General features: G+C 39.6%; 1 protein-coding gene and 1 long non-coding RNA gene across 3 annotated transcripts in view; one reads left to right on the plus strand and one right to left on the minus strand.

The window, feature by feature from the left end:
- Window positions 1–20,366, minus strand: part of ARG1 (arginase 1) — a 41,848-nt gene that overhangs the window by 20,732 nt on the left and 750 nt on the right. The window lies entirely within an intron of this gene.
- Window positions 11,940–13,010, plus strand: LOC136397214 (uncharacterized). The gene is made up of 3 exons (XR_010749853.1): window positions 11,940–12,000; window positions 12,043–12,149; window positions 12,559–13,010. It is a non-coding gene; the product is annotated as an uncharacterized lncRNA (long non-coding RNA).

Consider the following 20,366-nt stretch of genomic DNA (forward strand, 5'->3'; position numbering starts at 1 on the left):
TTTTTATTTATTCATTTAGAGAGGAGAGAGAGACAGAGAGAGAGAGGAGAGACAGAGAGAGAGAAGGGGGGAGGAGCTGGAAGCATCAACTCCCATATGTGCCTTGACCAGGCAAGCCCAGGGTTTCGAACTGGCGACCTCAGCACTTCCAGGTCAATGCCCCATCCACTGCGCCACCACAGGTCAGGCCATCTTCTGTGAACTTTGGACTTTTAAAGAGTCTCCCAATTTGTCTAAGGCAGGGGTAGTCAACCTTTTTATACCTACCACCCACTTTTGTATCTCTGTTAGTAGTAAAATTTTCTAACCTCCCACCAGTTCCACAGCAATGGTGATTTATAAAGTAGGGAAGTTACTTTACTTTATAAAATTTATAAAGCAGAGTTACAGCATATAATAATAATTACTTACCAAGTAATTTATGTCGGATTTTTGCCAAGTTTGGCAGAATAAATCTTTATAAAACAACTTACTCTAGTTAAATCTATCTTTTTATTTATACTTTGGTTGCTCCGCTACTGCCCACCATGAAAGCTGGAACTCCCACTAGTGGGCAATAGGGACCAGGTTGACTACCACAGGTCTAAGGGAAGATTAAACTCAAGTTTTGCATTTTTGTAAGAATACCACAAAAGTAATATTGTATACTTCTCAATGTATCACATTATAAGGAATGTGATGTCCACTCTCCTGCTACTGTTGATGTTGAATTGGACCACTTGGTTAAAGATCTGTCAGAATTCTCCACTGTACAGTTACTATTTTTTTCTTGGTAATTAATAAGTATCTTGTGGGGTGGTATTTTTTTTTTTTTTTTCATTTTTCTGAAGCTGGAAACAGGGAGAGACAGTCAGACAGACTCCCACATGCGCCCGACCGGGATCCACCCGGCAGGCCCACCAGGGGCGGTGTTCTGCCTCCCAGGGGGCGATGCTCTGCCCATCCTGGGTGTCGCCATATTGCGACCAGAGCCACTCTAGCGCCTGAGGTAGAGGCCACAGAGCCATGCCCAGTGCCCGGGCCATCTTTGCTCCAATGGAGCCTTGGCTGCGGGAGGGGAAGAGAGAGACAGAGAGGAAAGCGCGGCGGAGGGGTGGAGAAGCAAATGAGCGCTTCTCCTATGTGCCCTGGCCGGGAATCGAACCCGGGTCCTCCGCACGCTAGGCCGATGCTCTACCGCTGAGCCAACCGGCCAGGGCCCGAGGGGGTGGTATTTTAATACTATGTATTATCCTGTTTCTTGTTATACTTCAACCCACTAAATTCAGCATCCATTTATGACTCTTAACTAAAATAATTTCTTACTGTGATATTTGCCAATTGGTATTTGTTTATTTCTATCATTTTTTAACATTTATTAGTTGGGATTCTACACTAAGGAAGAGCTTTTATTTCTACCCCACTTATTTATTCAATTATTAACATTACCATGGTCTCATATATTCTTATTTTATTCTATGGGTTATAATCCAAAATCACACGTTGAAGCCCTACTCCTCAATATTGATGGTATTTGGAGATGGAAACCTTTGAGAGGTGGAGGTACATATTAGGTTTAGATGAGGTCGTGAGGGTGTGACCCTCGTGATGGGATCATTGCCCTTATGAAGGAAGACACCACAGAGCCTGCTCTCTTTCCACATAATGCAGAGGTCATGTGGGCACAATATGAGACCATGGCCTACTACCAGCCAAAAGCAGAGGCCTTGGATCAAACCTACCTTGTCAGTCCCTTGATCTTAGACTACAGAAAACTGTGAGAAATAAATTTCTATTGTTTAATCTACTCAGTTTATGTTATTTTGTTATAGCTGTATGTGCTAAGACATTATCATTATTTGTTTTGCTTCTCAGATTATTCCAGATTTGGCCAATGTTTCAAATGGACTCCTGTATCTTTTTGTTAAACAACTCCCACGAGGTGTTCCAAGCTTATCCTATCTTGTACTTTCATCTTGTACTTTCCCTCAGAGCACCCTGGTACTAACCATTGGTCAGAGGAGCCCTGGTTCCATTTATTTAAGAAGGGGTGCCGGGAGTGCCCATTAGGACTGGAATCCATTGCTTCTGCACTCTTTCAGCAGACAGAGCTAGAAAATACATGTGTACTCACACACACACACACATACACACACACACTCACACACACACACATTTCTATTCTTGTACTTATCCATCTGAAACTATAATAAAAATCACAAGTTTTTACTGATTAGAGCATAATGGAGTGTACTGGCTCTCTAATCCAATGCCATAGAATTCAAGGATTTATTCTGGCCTGACCAGGCAATGATATAGTAGATAGAATATTGGCCTGGGACACTGAGGACCCAGGTTTGAAACTCCGAGGTCGAAGGCTTGAATGCGGACTTATGAGCTTGAATGCAGGCACACCGGCTTGGGCATGAGATCATAGACATGACCCCATGTTTGCTGGCTTGAGCCCAAGGTCACTGGTTTGAGCAAGGAGTCACTGGCTCGACTAGCACTTCCCCTCCCCCCATTAAGGCACATATGAGAAAGCAATCAATGAACAACTAAGGGGCCACAACCATGAGTTGATGCTTCTCATCTCTCTCCCTCCTGTCTCTCTCTCTCTCTCTCTCTCTTTCTCTCGCTCATGTGCATACAGGATGAAAAAAAATTTATTCTAACCTGTTTTCCCTTGTTTGTAACTCCCTCTTCTGACAGCTCTCATTATCACATTTTATCATTTGCCATATATACTTGCTCTTTAAATTTTTCATCAGTTCCTTTATCCATCTTTTGTCTCTTCCTCCCCAACTCCTCAATGATTTTTAAAAATGTCTTTTACATAAAAGTGAGACTAAGAGACAATGAAAAGAGTGTGATGGTTACGGGGGGAGGGGGGAGAGGCAGAGGGAAAGGGGGAGGGGGAGGGGCACAAAGAAAACTAGATAGAAGGTGACAGAGGACAATCTGACCTTGTTGTTTTTTTTTTATGTATTTTTCTGAAGCTGGAAACGGAGAGACAGTCAGACAGACTCCCACATGCGCCCGACCAGGATCCACCCGGCACGCCCACCAGGGGGCGACGCTCTGCCCACCAGGGGGCAATGCTCTGCCCCTCCGGGGTGTCACTCTGCCACGACCAGAGCCACTCTAGCGCCTGGGGCAGAGGCCAAGGAGCCATCCCCAGCGCCCAGGCCATCTTTGCTCCAATGGAGCCTTGGCTGCGGGAGGGGAAGAGAGAGACAGAGAGGAAGGAGAGGGGGAGGGATGGAGAAGCAGATGGGTGCTTCTCCTGTGTGCCCTGGCCGGGAATCGAACCTGGGACTTCTGCACGCCAGGCCGATGCTCTACCACTGAGCCAAACGGCCAGGGCCCAATCTGACTTTGGGTGATGGGTATGCAACATAATTGAACAACAAGATAACCTGGACATGTTATCTTTGAATATATGTATCCTGATTTATTGATGTTGCCCCATTAAAAAAATAAAATTATTAAAAAAATAAAAAATAAAAAAATGTCTTTTATATTAGGGCTATTAGTCCTTTGTTGATCAATTATGTTATAAATAATACATATATAACTATATATAAAGTATATTTTGCTAAACATTTTTGTTAACTCTGAGAAATTAAACTCATCAACTGGTATTTACTTCCTTATAAACACAGATAAGGTTGAGAAGAGGAAAGAAAGCAGTGTGTACCGACCAGCTTTACCATGGTGTCTCCTGCAGGTGAATTGCTGCATTGAGCAAGACCTCATTTTCCGTGTAAGCCCAATCTATTCTTTTGGTTTAGGATGAGCAGTTGTCATATAAATGGCTATGCACATGCAGTACCAGCTCATCAATTCACACTAACTTGGAGAAAGGTCAATCTGAGTGAGAGGTCTAAAATATCAAATCATTCAAGAAAATGTTGCTGTGTTGCCTTCCAATAACATAGTAACTAAAAGTGCTGACAATTTTTAAGGAATAGATATATATTTGACAACCTCAAATAAAATTATATGATGTTGGCCCTGGCTGGTGGCTCAGTGGATAGAGCATCAGCCCAGCATATGGACATCCCAGGTTTAATTCCTGCTCAAGACACACAGAAAAAGCAACCATCTGCTTCTCTCTCTCTTCCTCTCTCTCTCCCCTTTTTCTCCCCTTTCCCTCCTATAGCCAGTGGCTAGATTGGTTTGAGATGGCCCCGGGCACTGAGGATAGCTCAGTTGGTCTGAGCATGTAAGCATCAGACTCTAAAAATAGCTTGGTATTCCAGCATCAACCCCAGACTAGGTTGTTGGGTAGATCCTGGTCGGGGCACATGTGGGGGAGTCTGTTTCACTATCTCCCCTCCTCTCACTTAAAAAAAAAATCAGATGATGTTGTTAAGCTGCTGTGTGTCTTAAATGAACTTAACTAAGTTAAAAATTCTCATGAACATCATGTTATTTATGGTATTAATGCATTTAGTTAGCTCTCTTTCCTACAAGTTATTCAACTCTAAACAAGCCAGAAAAATTACTACAAATATTAAAGTGGAAAATAAATGTTTTTTTCCCTACATGTATTTATTATATGTACTAATGAATAGTATAAATATTTACTTGTGTATATTTTATTGTGTTAGCTGGATTTTTCAAAATAGCTAATTGAACAGTGCATTTTGCTTTTAATTACCAAAAGTTTGTTACAATGTTGTGATGGATTTTATATTGACATTCATTATAATTATGATATGGTCTTTGCACATGTAAGTTAGGGATTTTATTTCCTCAGGATTGTTTAGGTTACTGTTTTTCAATTGCCAGTCCACAAGCTGGTACTTTTCAAAGATTATAAACCAAATGATTATAGACTCTATAATCTTCATACAACGTCAGAATGGTTAACTCTTGAGCAGACCGGCGTGAAATTTATGGCAAACCAGCACCTGTCTGCAGACTGGAAGTTGAAAATCACTGGGTTAGGTGAAAGCTTGTTTTGGAAAGAGGGATTTAAAAACATCCTTTTAAATTAAGGCCGTGACACACTCCTACCTACTTTATTTGATGCTAACAATTAAGAGATGATTACGAAATGCATAAATCAGTTTATACTGTAAGTAACTGGTTCAAGGAGATGTGTGCATTACTAGGATTGTAGAGGCCAATGTTCTGTTGGGAGGGCGGAGGACTAAATGTTGCCTAAAATTAGCTGTGCTGTGAATGTTTGTTTTTAGGAAACACTTGGGAATAATCGTTCTTGAGTAGCATTTAACATCTGAATTTACCAAACCTCATTATCTTTTAAGATCTGAATGAGGCACCTGACCAGGTGGTGGCGCAGTGGCTAGAGTGTCGGACTGGGTTGTGGAGGACCCAGGTTCGAGACCCCGAGGTCACCAGCTTGAGCGCTGGCTCACATGGTTTGAGCAAAAGCTCTCCAGCTTGGACCCAAGGTTGCTGGCTTGAGCAAAGGATTACTCGGTCTGCTGAAAGCCCATGGTCAAGGCACATATGAGAAAGCAATCAATGATGAACTAAGGTGTCACAACAAAAAACTGATGATTGATGCTTCTCATCTCTCTCCGTTCCTGTCTGTCTGTCCCTATCTATCCTTCTCTCTGACTCTGTAAAAAATTAATTAATTAATTAATTTTTAAAAATCTGAGCCAGGCAATAAGATTTCATCTCACATGTCAACTGAAATACAGCTCTCAATTCTGGGGCAATTTTTAAAATTCTTCTTCAAACATTTTATCAGTTGTACATACTTATTAATTAAAACTACATGACAAAATAACAAAGGGCTTGATTAAGAAGAAGAAGAAAAAACAGTCTAAGGTTTCTTACTCCTTTGAGAAGACTTCTCATCAACCTATGACATTCTGTTCCAATAACTCTCAACTTGCAGAGCAGTTACTGTCAAAGCCACTCATCGTGCCATCTGACAACACATTGTTTTAGATGCTGCATGCTAAACCCCTCTGTTTCCATTTTGCTCCACCAAGAGCATTTGGTAGGCACTCAAATACTTGTCAGGCTGAATGAGTAAAGACTTTAAGGGGAAATTATTAGGGTTATAGTCAGAACTTTTAGTCTAAACAAAGTTCTGATAGTCATTTATACAACTTTAACAGAAGTCATGATAATTTGAAGCATTTGCTTGGCATTTTATAAAGTACAATAAACTTTTAACTTATCTTCGACACTTAATCTTTGATCTTCGGTTATATATTCCCACTTCTCCAAGTGAAAATGAACTCAGAGAAGCTGGCTAACTTGCCCAAGGCCTCACTGCAATTGATGAAGCTAATTGAGGAGGCTTATTGTTAGTCCAAATGTTATTATTTCATTGGATAATTTCAAATTATTTTGTCTTACTTGGTTACAGGTTTACCTTATGCAAACATCAAATGTTACAAGTTGATATCATTAAAATGCATTTTAAAAAATTTGTTCCCAAAGTAGTTACAAAATTGTTGTTCCAATAAAACTCTAACTTTGTTTACAAGTACCTTTGTCAACAAGGAAGAAAGTTTTATCAGGAAGGATTGGTTTAACCCAGGGGTAGTCAACCTTTTTATACCTACCACTCACTTTTGTATCTGTTAGTAGTAAAATTTTCTAACCGCCCACCGGTTCCACAGTAATGGCGATTTATAAAGTAGGGAAGTAACTTTACTTTATGAAGTTTATAAAGCAGAGTTACAGCAAGTTAAAGCATATAATAATAATTACTTACTAAGTAACTTAAGTTGGATTTTCACTAAATTTGACAGAATAAATCTTTATAAAACAACTTACAATAGTTAAATCTATCTTTTTATTTATACTTTGGTTGCTCTGCTACCGCCCACCATGAAAGTTGGAATGCCCACTAGTGGACGGTAGGGACCAGGTTGACTACCACTGGTTTAACCCATGATTTTATTAAAGAATAGCAACACCAACTTTGGTTAATCTTAAAGTATTTGACTGGAAGCTCCTTCAATAAATGACACTTTATATTTATATCTATTGACAGATAAATGATGTAAGGTTAAGCTATCCATCCATTGTGATGTTTTAAAGAAGGTTTTACTCAGGGTTTGAACCAAAATTCAAGAAAGTGACATCCTTTAGCACTGTTTTGATTCACTGCAGACTGATCTCCCTGAGTTGTTTTTTAGTGTCGTGAAATTAATATTACTGGAAAGACTACAGGAACCAGTCTATGAAATTCACACCTATATTTGCTGTAGAAATGTTATTGAGGTCCTTATGTACCATGCACAGGGTGGGGCAAAAGTAGGTTTACAGTTTTGTATGGAAAATAATACAATAATTAAGAAGTAACAATATAAGAATAAACTCTCTTTTAAGTACTCAGAACTGTAAACTGACTTTTGTCTCACTCTGTATTTAAGTGTTCCTTCCATGCTGTATTTAAGTAATTCTTTCAGAACTAAGGGCTATAAAATCTTTGCTTGGCCTGAAAAACTTAAGTTTTTTTTCTTTTGGATAATGAATACTAATGCAACTGACTTTTATTTTAGACTATATTTTCCAAGAAGTTCAAAGCCAAATTTGTGTTCCAGCTCTAGCCAATAATATTGAACAGTATTGTGTGTGTCTGTGTGTCTGTATGTGTATTTCACCTTCATTTTATCTGATCCTGATTTATATAATTTATATTTTATGTGTTGCTTAAAAGCACCTTCAAATTCTTGAGAGTCTGAAAGCATAGAGGAAAAACAAAATTTAAAATATTTTTATATAGTCCTTTTTTTTTGAAATGCTATAGGGCTGATTAATTTGTATTGGTTGAAAAAAGAGACTCTAAATTGATTGTGAAAATCAATGCAAAATAGGGACTGGGGAACAGCCACAAAGCACCTCGTATAAAAATGCAACTTTCATTAAGAGTAGGTGGTTGCTCAGTAGGGTGGACCTAAACACTGCTCTTTCCTCAGATTTGGGAATATCTGTTGCTTTTTATGCACACTGAGGTCTAGCGTCTGAACCTAGTACTTCCAGAGCTTCAAAGTTTGACCAACAAGGCAGTTAGAAGCAGAGCTATGAGTGGCATTACCATGTAATGTCTGTGGACTTGATTGCCAGGCTCTATTCCAGGGGAACACCCAGGAAGGTTTGTGCTATAGGGAGGAACTTCTACTGTTTTCAAGGCTTTCACACAATTGTACGCAAGTTCAAGGTCTGATGCTTTCTTTGCAATATTGACAGAAAAATGTCACACCCTCATTAAGACACAGGTAGTTTTAGTATTAGTTGAATTCGTAATGCTGTTATAAGCAAGTAAAACAAATCCTCCTAAAGTCTTAGAGAAAATCATGTTTAAAAATATTTTTAGAAAAAAATGCATACGCACATACTTTCTGACTGATTGAAAAAAGAATTCAAGATTGCAATGGTAAAAAAAAAAGTGGGGAAAGGATGACCTCTTCACTTATCACAATCTGAGAGATCATCTCCTAGCCATTCATTTTTTCGTTCATCATTTATTCAACAAATATTTATTAAGAACGTACTTTATACCAGGCATCTTCTTTTTCTAGCATGAAAACAATACATATACACAAACCAATGTCTTATAAGACCAAACTCCCTGCCTGACTTGTGGTGGCACAGTGGCTAAAGTGTCAACCTGGAATGCTGTGCTCTCGGGTTCGAAACCCTGAGCTTGCCTGATGAAGGCACATATGGGAGTTGATGCTTCCTGCTCCTTCCCCCTTCTCTCTCTCTGTCTCTCTCTCCTCTCCCTCTCTCTCTCCTTTCTAAAATGAATAAATTAAAAAAATAAAAATAAGACCAAACTCCCCAAGGAAGATATTAGGAACCTGTGGTTCTCTATAAAATAGATTTACTTCCACGAACGTTTTACATTCAAACATGAATATCTCTAATAAGACTGATTGGGGACATTTATCATTTCAATTAAGCAATTCTTAGGTACTTACTGGAAAATTTGTCAGATTTTTCAAAATTTTCTTCCTGCTGATGGACCAAAATAATTCTTTTTATTAACTATAAATATGTGCCCATTGTAAAATATTTATTTTAAAAAAATGAATAAAATGAACATTACCCACAACCTTATCTCCCATATTTAAGTACTGCTAATATTCTACTATATTACTTTCTAATATTTTGTGTATTTGTTCATTGGGAAAAATTTTATACCTTGTTTTTTCTCTTAGAATTATTTTGTGAACATTTCCCATATTATTAAAATTTATTTGAATAATGCTTCTTCTGCTTTTAAAGAGATATCAATACTTTATCAAATGATTTTACATTAATTTATTTGAATGATAACTATATAAATTGTCTTCCTCTTCACTACTATTAAAAATATTGTATTAGACTTTAAAAGTTATTTTAACATTGCTTTTCCATAAACAAAATGCAAATAAATGACAGTGGCATTAGATACAACATTTGATAAATTTAAGTATCTCTCTTTTTGCCTATACCTGACCTAATAAATACTTTATGAATTCAAAATGCTAATTTTCTGAAAAGGTTCATTGATGTAATAAATCAACATTCATTTGTGGTTGGAAAAACTGATGTTCCTAACAAGCATAATATCTCTTTCTTGAAAATGTGGCAATTCCAGGCCAACACGAGGCCTGAGCATTTAGGGACCATGGTTGTGGTGAGAAAAAGCAATATGGGTGAAAGTTATTTTTATTATTTTTGTTTGAAACTTTTCTTTCCTCCAATCAGGCCTTTTTAATTCTATTTTTTAAAAATAATGAAATGCACCTTTATAATCCAACATGATAAAGCTGAGGATTAAAAATATATTTATCATTCATAAATCAGATTTGCAACATAGGGCAGTGAAACAGGCTTATGGGTAGAATGCAGAACTTCACAACTGTTTGTTTCCTGCGGGTAAACCTAAACAGGTAATTAATCTTGTGGGGCCAAATGTCTTCACTGGGTGTGGGAGGGGGGGGTTGTAAAACAGTCCTTCAAGCTTCTAAAAGAATAGATGGATAAATGTGGAAACTCTTTAAAAGAAAGACTTTGCATCTACTGCTTATGCCTAGGGAACACAGTATGGGTATTTTGTTACAAGCCAAATAAGTCATTATAATTCCTAATCCTTGTAAGAATCATGGTGTTAAATAGCTCATGTCCCAAAATTCTTTTTGTTTTAAGATTTTATTTATTCATTTTAGAGAAGGGGGAAGAGAGAGAAAGAGAGAGAGAGAGAGAGAGAGAGAGAGAGAGAGAGAAGGGAAAGAGAAGGGGGGAGGAACAGGAAGCATCAACTCCTATATGTGCCTTGACTGGGCAAGCCCAGGGTTTCGAACCGGCGACCTCAGCATTCCAGGTCGATGCTTTATCCGCTGCACCACCACAGGTCAGGCAAAAAACTTATTTTTTATCTAAAACTCTCTCTTCTCACAAGCTGTTGTCAAGTCAGGATCATGTAACTGAGCCAAGTAAAGATTTGGCAAAGTATGTTTATGCCAATTAATATAAAGAAATATCATATACATCAGGCCCTGAGTGTATAGTCTCTTGCTTAAACTACATGGCTAGCTTTTTTTCTCCTTGACAGCAGATAATCTTAGAGCAGTATTTTGCTCTATGTAACTTTAATACAGTAATAGATGATCGTGTGAATGAGTTAATCCATTCTGCAGGCTCTCATACATCTGCCAAGATAAATCCAATATTGAATGAGAGTATTTTACTAGCTTAAAACAGAGGCAGCTCTAATAATGAGAACAGGCAGATGATGAGCATTGTACAGCTACCTTCTCAAACATTTTAAATGTTCATTGGCAAAAGGAGTTTGAAGTTCTGTCATATAAGTCTTTACTCATGGTAATTTATGAAGCATACAAACAATAGGATTCAATGTGTCATAATAAGATGGAAAATAGTGCAATATGGTAAAAAGTCCATAGATTCTGGAATCAGAAAGGTCTGGGATTTGAATCCTGAGTATTTGAATTTGAACAACATCTACAGAACGGGAATAATAACTGAATTATTCTTTTTTTTTAGGTGAGAGGAGGGAAGATAGTGAGGCAGACTTCTGCATATGCCCCAAACGTGATTCACCCAGCCACCCCATCTGGGGCCGATGCTTCAGTACCAAGCTATTTTTAGCACTCAAGGCTGATGGGCTTGGACCAGCTGAGCTATCATCAGCACCTGGGGCCACGTTCAAACCAATCAAGCTACTGGCTATGGGAGAGGAAGAGAAAGAGAATGGGGAGAGGAAAGGGGAGAGAAGCAAATGGTCACTTCGCCTGTGTAACTTGACTGGGAATCACACCTGGGACGTCCATACGCCAGGCCAATGCTCTATCCACTGAACTACCAGCCAGGGCCTATCTGAATTATTCTTGTAAATAATATATTAACTAGTGCATGCAATATATCCACTACAGTGTCCATTTATAATAAATGCTCAATAAAATAATGATATTTATTATTTTTAAATTTTATATATATATATATATATATTCCATTATTAAATTAAAATCCCTTGATTGGGCAAGGCAGTGTCTTTTATCTGACATTAGTAGACTCCAGGCAGAAATTCCAGCGGACAGTGACTTGCAAAAATTGTCTCCCATGTGGATCAAAACACTATAAACTCTTCCAAACAAAGATTTCTCCATTACTTGTGAAATAGGTGTCTTACCAGAATTTGTTAGCAGAGCAGCTGATCAGTAACAAAAATTGATCTATCAGTCACTAAGGAAAGCAATTGGAAGTTGAAAGCCTCCACCCCAAGAATGGATCTCCTGTCCTCTAGCTTCATACAGACCACTCAGAGATTGTATTTGATCTTTTCCACCAGAACAACTCTAAAAGAGAAATTAATACTTATTAATTAACTGCAAAGCAGGACTTGGGGCTCCTGCTTTTGAACAGTAAGTTAGCTGGAGGGAGGAGGAGCGCTGGAACACAACCGGGAAGTGCCCTCTGGATGAAGCAAGACTGGTCACACTGGCTGCCGTCAAAGCTCCCAGTGCAGCGCCCCTGTGCGTGCTGGGAGCCAGAGGTAGCTCCGTGTAGGTTACAGATACTCTTCCTTGAGCCGGAGGTAGCTAGCTGTAGGTTAAAGATACTCTTCCTTTGGGGACTATATATATTTATCAGGAATCAGAGAGCACATTAAAATAAGGCGTCTCAACTATGCCTGCCCATGAGAATTTCCTGGAGGGGTTTTATTTATTTTTATTTATTTTTTATTTATTTTAATTTTTTGTATTTTTCTGAAGCTGGAAACGGGGAGAGACAGTCAGACAGACTCCCGCATGCGCCCGACCAGGATCCACCCGGCACGCCCACCAGGGGCGACGCTCGGCCCACCAAGGGCGTCGCTCTGCCGAGACCAGAGCCATTCTAGTGCCTGGGGCAGAGGCCAAGGAGCCATCCCCAGCGCCCAGGCCATCTTCGCTCCAATGGAGCCTTGGCTGCGGGAGGGGAAGAGAGAGACAGAGAGGAAGGAGGGGGGGGGGTGAAGAAGCAAATGGGTGCTTCTCCTATGTGTCCTGGCCCGGAATCGAACCCGGGGCCCCCGCACGCCAGGCCGTCGCTCTACCGCTGAACCAACCGGCCAGGGCCCTGGAGGGGTTTTAATACATACTCAAGACCATATCAATCAGAGCGTCTGCAGGGCGGGCTTGAGCGCAGCTATTGTGTTTTAGGCTACTGGCTCTCCAACCTCAATGTGCGTCACAATCAGCTGGAGAGCCCGGTAAACACAGGCTGCTACCCCGCTTCTGACAACACTTTTGCATAGTATAGATGCTCTAAAAATATTTGCTGAATAAATAGTGCCAAGTTTGCATTTGAAAAGAACAAACTTTCAGAACTGGTAGTTGACAGTTGGTGCTCATGGATGGGTTTGGGGTCTGGAGGCTCCCGAAATTGCGATATTTCATGCGCAGGTGCCTATTGCATGAGAGGCCAGTTCCTTGCTTTCCTCAGATTCTTAAGGGGGCACACGACCTGGAAATGTCACAAGCCTCTCTTATAGGGATTAAATGTTTCTTTCCTTCTTTCTTTTTCTTTCTTTTCTTTCTTTTCTTTCTTTCTTTTCTTTCTTTCTTTCTTTCTTTCTTTCTTTCTTTCTTTCTTTCTTTCTTTCTTTCTTTCTTTCTTTCTTTCTTCTTTCTTTCTTTCTTTCTTTCTTTCTTTCTTTCTTTCTTTCTCTCTCTCTCTATTTCTCTTTCTTTCTCTCTCTTTCTCTCTCTCTCCCTCCCTCCTTCCTTCCCTTCTTCCCTCCTTTCTCTCTTTCTTTCTTTCTTTCTTTCTTTCTTTCTTTCTTTCTTTCTTCTTTTGACAGAGACAGAGAGAGTCAGAGAGAGGGATAGATAGGGACAGTCAGACAGGAAGGGAGAGAGATGAGAAGCATCAGTTCTTCGTTGCGGCTCCTTAGTTGTTCAAAATGTTGTTTTCTTTTAGGCTTTGTTTTCATGAATTAAATAAATAAATAAAAGTAGTCTTTTGTTTTCAAAAAAGTAATTTCAGTATTGACAAATGTAGAAAGCCTTTGATCTTGTTAAAAATAATAAACCAGACACCAAAGACACTAGACTGCCATCTAAAAGCCTTTTTGCGGACGAAGGCCCATCTTTTGAGGAATGCATCTATGCTTGTTTTACTTTGAACAGAATTTTTTTGCACATTGAAAACTAAAGGCTAAGATTGTTGTCTCGCCAGGACAGGGAGTTTGTTTTGCTGTCTTTGTCCCCTTAGGCCTGCCCAGGAGAGGCACACAATGACTGGCTGAGAGTAGAATGCTATTGATAATGCACATGACTCAAATCTGAAAAGCATACAAGAAAAAGTAATAAAATACCATCTTAATGTGCTCTAAAGTGATGAGTTGGTAAACCTCTTTTTTCAAATATGTGCTTTTTTCCCCTTCCTCCCAGCCAATTCTTGCCCTCCAAGATTCAAAGATTCACCTTCTCCCACAGAATTCCTACAAGCTTTCCCCTTTAACAGTGTATAACAATTATTATTTTAAAAAAATATATTAGGTTTTATTTTTATAATATTTGGCTCATAAACTAATGCCTTTATATTATGTTGATGCATACATTGATATTATACTATTATGCCATCTGAAATAAAATAGTACATATTATAATTACAGTTAAAAACAATTATAATTCTAAAGAGAAAAACCCCCAGCAGTGGCTGTCAACCCCAATGTAATTATTTCTTTCTATGCCAGATCCTTCTCAAATTCACATACAACTTAATTTAGAGAAATTATCTCTTGTACACTGTTCCGTGGAAGATCCAGTGAAGCCTCTGCTGATTAAGTGGCCCAACAGCACCTGTTCACCAGAGTGCCAAGAAATAGAGCTATAATCTGTCCCTTTTAGAGCTCAGTCTGTCTCTTTCTCTTGATGTGAAGAAGCAAATGGCCTTTCAGCATTTTAAACTCATGCATACAAGAAAATATTTTTCAGTGTTCATAAAGATCTTCCTTTTCCCTTTGAAGGACTACAGAATATTCTATTGTATGGATACATGATTGTTGCTTTTTAAAAAACGAGATCCTTATTGATAAACATTTAGATTGTTTCCAATTTTTCTCTAGACCGATATAGCAATGAACATTCGTCTAAGCACAGCCTCCTGTCTTTGTTTTTCAGGGAGGTTAGTGTACTTATCATCATAACTTTTCTCCTTCCAACCTTAGCTGTCCAAAGTTCTGCATATTAGCCATGTCTGTCATCTAGTAGCCATAGGAACTTGGGGAAATTACTCAAATTGTGTGTGTGTGTGTGTGTGTGTGTGTGTGTGTGTGTGTGTGTGTGTGTGTAATGGAAATGCTAACAGCTACTCTGCCTTTCTCACATGGAGAGGAAACAGTGGATGGGAACATGCTTTGAAAACTTTATTTCGTCAGTATTTTGTATTCTTCTAACACACTCCATGAACAGTTTTTGTTTGTGATGCCCAATTTTGTCCCGTGCGCTCAGTAAATGCTCACTGAAGGAAAGACCGCGAATGGACTTCATCAGCGTTTCTCGAATTGTGGTCGGTACACTTGCTGAGTCACCTGGTGCCCTAGTTAAAAAGTCAGACTTGGGGGACCCGCTACATGACCTAGTGAATTAGAATCTGTGTGTGCAGGAGGACCTGAAAATGGAGAGGCGCTGGATTCTGACTTTCTCACATTCCCCAAGTGATTATGATATAGATAAAAATTTGAGAAGCCCGGGATGAGGCGCACATGGGCGGCATTGCTAGTCCTCATTTCCAGCTCTATGGTAGAAAGAAGTAACATTACGACCTTGATTGAAGGAGAAGCATGTTCCATACAGGAAATTGTCCCTTATACATTTTATAGGCTTAAATCCCATCATACAACCCTTAGAGATCTGCCTCAGAATGAGCATACTACTCAAATAGACAGTAAATTTCTTGCAAATCAATTTTCCAAAAGGGACTTTGGCTTTCTTATCAAGTTTTAAGATTGTGTGGATGTCTAGATTTGGCTGAATAAAATACTACCTGCCACGACTGCGAACAGTCACAGTGAATGTGGCTGCGTAAGACGTCCCTGAGGAAACAGGAAACTAGGCCAGCCTTATCTGCGTCCGGAGGCCATGAATGATGCATAGAGAATGCAGTTCCTTTTCACGTAGCTCTTCCTCTGCTAATATTGTGACCACTTCGGAAAGTAGGAAATGCAGGGAAAATAGCTGGGACATGTTCAACAACTCAGGTATTGCTTTATCATATAGTGTGGCATATGGTTACATTAGAGAAGGATGAATACAATTATTTCTCTGGAGATCGATCATAAGAATAGCTCATATTGCTTTCTCATGTGTACCTGACCAGGCGGTGGCACAGTGGATAGAGCGTTGGACTGGGATATGGGGGACCTAGGTTCAAGACCCCGAGGTCGCCAGCTTGAGCGCGGGCTCATCTGGTTTGAGTAAGGCTCACCAGCTTGAGCCCAAGGTCACTGGCTCCAGCAAGGGGTCACTCAGTCTGCTGTAGCCTCCCTGTCAAGGCACATATGAGAAATCAATCAATGAACAACTAAGGAACCGCAATGAAGAATTGATATTTTTCATCTCTCTCCCTTCCTGTCTGTCCCTAGCTGTCCCTCTGTCTGACTTTCTCTGTCTCTGCCACAAAAAGAAAAAAAAAAAAAAAAAGAGTAGCTCATATTGGGAAAGCGTGCTTGGTGTCAATGTTGTACTGTGTTTTACACATAGAGTTATATTAAGCCTCATTAATTTGCCAATCAGTGCAAAGTTTTTAAATAAAAGGCAATGTGGGACAAAGTTAAGAAAACATGAACAAACACTCCAAAACTTCGAGCCAAGGGGAAAAGCCAGAAACCCTGGTGTGTTCAAAAGGTCATCAGCTTCAGCCTCTATGATGTCATGTGCCAGACAAATTTATTGGACAAGGTTACGTTCTGGTGAGCCACTAAGGTGACATTGCTTAGAGAAATGCAAGCTAGTCCTCTTGGGAAAGAAGAACAAACATGTTTGGTACACCTAGTGCTGTTTGATATTTTCAGCTATGACGCTGAGGCGAGTCAAGAGCATTGTCATCAGAATTGATGTCAGTCAGTTAACATTTGAAAAGTCTTCTTTGTTTGCATTGTACATAATATAAAGCATCTCATAAAATGTGGGCTCCTGGTCTCGAGGCAGTGTACACTCTCTTATGAGGAAAGGAGTGCAAATCTCCACACATTTTTAAAATAAACTTTTATGTTAACCATAAAAAGCAGTCCAAGCCCTACAGATTGGCGGGCAGATCAAGACAAGAAACACAGAAGTAATGAGGCTCCCAGAGGGGTCCCAGTCTCAGGGAGAGGGTTAAGCAGAAACGGAGGAGTCATGGAAAGCATCCAAGATCACTTCTGCTAGAGAAAAGCACGAGAGAAAGAGGAGAAAATCAAGTCCCTGGTTAACAGCCTTGTCTAGGTTACGCCATGCTTTACCCAGATCATTCTGTGAGGTTTCCATGATGCCTGAATATCCAAGTCTTCTCACTTGGCCATAGGCCTCAGAGTACCCCCTTTTCCTACTCTTTTTGCCTGAACTTATGCAGCCTGACTGCTATCCTTTTAATATCAGAGACTCTTGAAGTCACCAGCATGACGCAGGGCTCCCGGCTTCCCAGAATCCAATGTTCCACTCCATTCTCAACGCTGACTTTCCCAGATCTCAGTGTTCCCAGAGCCCTTCTGCACTGATGCTCTCTTGGGAATTAGCCAGTCCTTCTTTTCAGTAGTAATTGGGTAAGTGCTTGATTCCAACAGTGTCTGAGGAGTGCTCCTGCCTATTCAAAGGAAGAGTGATAACAACAGGAGCGACATTATGACTTAGCTCCCATTTTCCAGGCAGTGAGCTAAGTGATACATATCAAGGACTATGCTATCAGGGGCAAGGATCTGCCATGTGGTCACTTCTCTGTGGACACTAGCTGCTGGTGTTAATTGTCCTTATAGTCCCTCATTGACTGCTTCTTCTGTGCTTCTCTGCTCCTGGGAAGCCAGATCCGCAAAGCTCTCTCCTATACTCCTGCATCACCCCAGGGCTTCTCCTGGTCCACTCACCCCCTCAGCCTCAGTGCCTTCAGGACTGGGAAGCATACCCAAACCCCTCCTATGGCATCCTTTAATCTTCTCAGCTCTTGTGTTTTGGCATAAACATTAGGATGTGAGTTCTCCTGATTTTACAACTGATATTTGAAGGGGAGTAGAATACACCATCCCATATTGTACCATGTTGGCATATAGACTATTTTGAGCTGAAGGAAATTAAGACCCAGCAGACTTGGGTAAAGGTTTTTACCCCCTTCTTAATTACCTAAAAGAATTTAGAGTGGGAGCCTGTACCAGCAGGAGAGCTATATCTGTTTACCAAACATCAGCTCTTCTCTTCTCCCTAGGCATTGTCCTTCTTTCCCAAGAAGTTCTAGACCTGACTCTTTGCTCCTTGGCTCAGGATGAGAGATACACCTTGACTGCCCACTACCTTTGAGTCTCATTCATTGTGGGGCTCCTGTATGTGTGTGATTAAATTTGTTTTCCTCCTGATAATCTGTCGTATGTCAACTTGATTACTAGGAAAGCCAAAAACCTAGAAGGGAAGAAGGGAAAATGTTTTCCACCCTTACATATTCAATGATAATATTTTTGGATTTCTGAAATCCAAATCACCAAATGTCTTGGTAGCCTCAAATGTCTGGCTTTGAAACTGAAAATCAAATTATGAAGATTAATGCTTCCACTGTTGAGGGAAATTTATTAGAATCTCTATAGGAACCCGAAAGTCAACACTCAATTTAACTCTCCTCTCTGTACCATTCCTATCCCGAATGCAGTCATACACAGAGTAATCTTTGTTCCCAGAGAAAGAAGAGAAGAGTAATGGATACTGGAAAATGCAGGTGTTGGGCAGAGGACTAACCTTCAGTTTAATATCTCCGATTATAATCCTGGTTCACAACAAAAGAAGAAAAACATGGAATTCAAAAATCTTAGTTGTTCTTTTCTTTCTTTTTCACCATTTTAAGCGAATAAAATGAGGATAAAAAATGTTGAGGACAAGTTAAGAGAGAGTGGGTCAAAGATAATTCATAACAGATGAAGTAAGGGCAGATAATACACTCTTTTTTTTCTCATTCTCTACACTAGTATTGTCCAATCATTATGTTTTTATAAAGAATATTTGTGTCAGAGTTTCTAGCTGTAAGTGAGAAAAACATGCTCTGGTCATTTAAGCAGCTAAAGGCATTTATTAAAAGGATCCCAGGCAGCCCAGAGAAATGTTAGGTGGACTGGAAAACCAGACTGAAGGCTTTCTGGGAGCACAGTCTCAAACGTCACCGGGTAAGGGGTCTGACAAGGGTATTGTTACTATGACTGCTGCCCACAGAGCACACGATGCTACTGTTTGCCTTGTTGCTACCATTTTGCAAAGGTGAGTGAGTGGGTGGAGCTTGACAGCCCATTTTTCTTGGCTTTATCTACCCTTGTGAAGCTACATAGTCCCTAAACTAGTGAGACTATTCAAATGATGGATGAGGGAATTTAACATAAGAAGTTAGAAAAAGGTAGAAATACACTGTTCTGGAAAGAGTGTCAAGATATACTGTTCTGTACAAAAGCAAGGGAGTGTGGTTATTATGTAGAGTCCTGCACCAGGAAGAGGAAGGTGGCTGACTCTTACCAGCGGAGAAAACAACTATTTGAATCAACCCTGTTTGCTGTGCTTTGCCTGATAACTTCCCACAAATGGCTCCCCCTACTCCTCAACATCTTGTCTGTCTTTATCTGGAGATGGTTTTTAAGGTGGAGGTTTAGGCCATTTTGGAGAGTTACTCAGTTTCCCCAGATGTCCAACATATATATAGGAGGTGTACATGTTATTAAACTTTTGTTGGTTTTTCTCCTGTTAATCATATTACAGGAAAGTCTTAGCCAGAAATCTAAAAGAGTACAGGCAAAGTTATTTTTCCTCCCTTACAAGGGTAACTAGGTAGCCCCAGCTAATAAAGAATGCCCCAAATAAGATATAGAAAATAATAAAATCAAGAAACAATAACTCCAGAACAATCCAATCTTTGATTCAGGTAGAGAACTGGTGTTGACCCCCTTAAAAGACTGATTGGTGGGGAACTGGACATCTGTATGGGGCTACAGAAACACTAACAGAGGGATCAAGATGGTATCCCCACCCCCCAGGGGTCTCTCTCAGCATGCCACTAGTGGTCAATGAGATATCATGAGTTCTCTGATGAAATAATACACATCATCTAGGATGTATTGTACCCAAATGGTTTAAGTCTAATCAAGCTTTTATATCTAATTTTCAACTTACAAGAAAAAGGTAAATGATGTCACAGGCAACAATCAGATAAATCACTATGAGCCAGTCTCTTCAGCAAGACAATGCCATTAATATGTGACTAGCCAGACTAAATAGGACTTTAAAAACTAGCAGTCAGATGAAATGTGTGATCTCATATTGGATCCTGTTTTGTAATTATATATGATTTGGGGAACATTAAGGAAAATTTAAATGTGGACTGGTTATTAAGTAATACAAAAAAATTAATACAATATTTGTAGCAGAAAAAGTGTTATTTTAGTTATAGAAGAAAGTGCTTTTATTATTTTTTTTTAATATGCACCTGATGTACTTATGGTGGAATGTCTTGACGTCTGGGAAGTTACTTTAAAATAATTCCACATAAAAATAAGTGTTCAGAAAGCTTCTGGATACGGGGGAGGAAAAATAATTTCTCAGTTATGGAGGGTTATTTGGCAAAGCACAATAAACAAGGGTAAAGTTGTTATGTAGATTTAAGTAGCTGCTTCTGTTTTGATAGAGTTTCTAGCAATTTAGTCATCCTTCTCTTTCTCATACAGGGAGGAA

The sequence above is a fragment of the Saccopteryx leptura genome, chromosome 3 (genome assembly GCF_036850995.1).
Source record: "Saccopteryx leptura isolate mSacLep1 chromosome 3, mSacLep1_pri_phased_curated, whole genome shotgun sequence".
Lineage (NCBI taxonomy): Eukaryota > Metazoa > Chordata > Mammalia > Chiroptera > Emballonuridae > Saccopteryx > Saccopteryx leptura.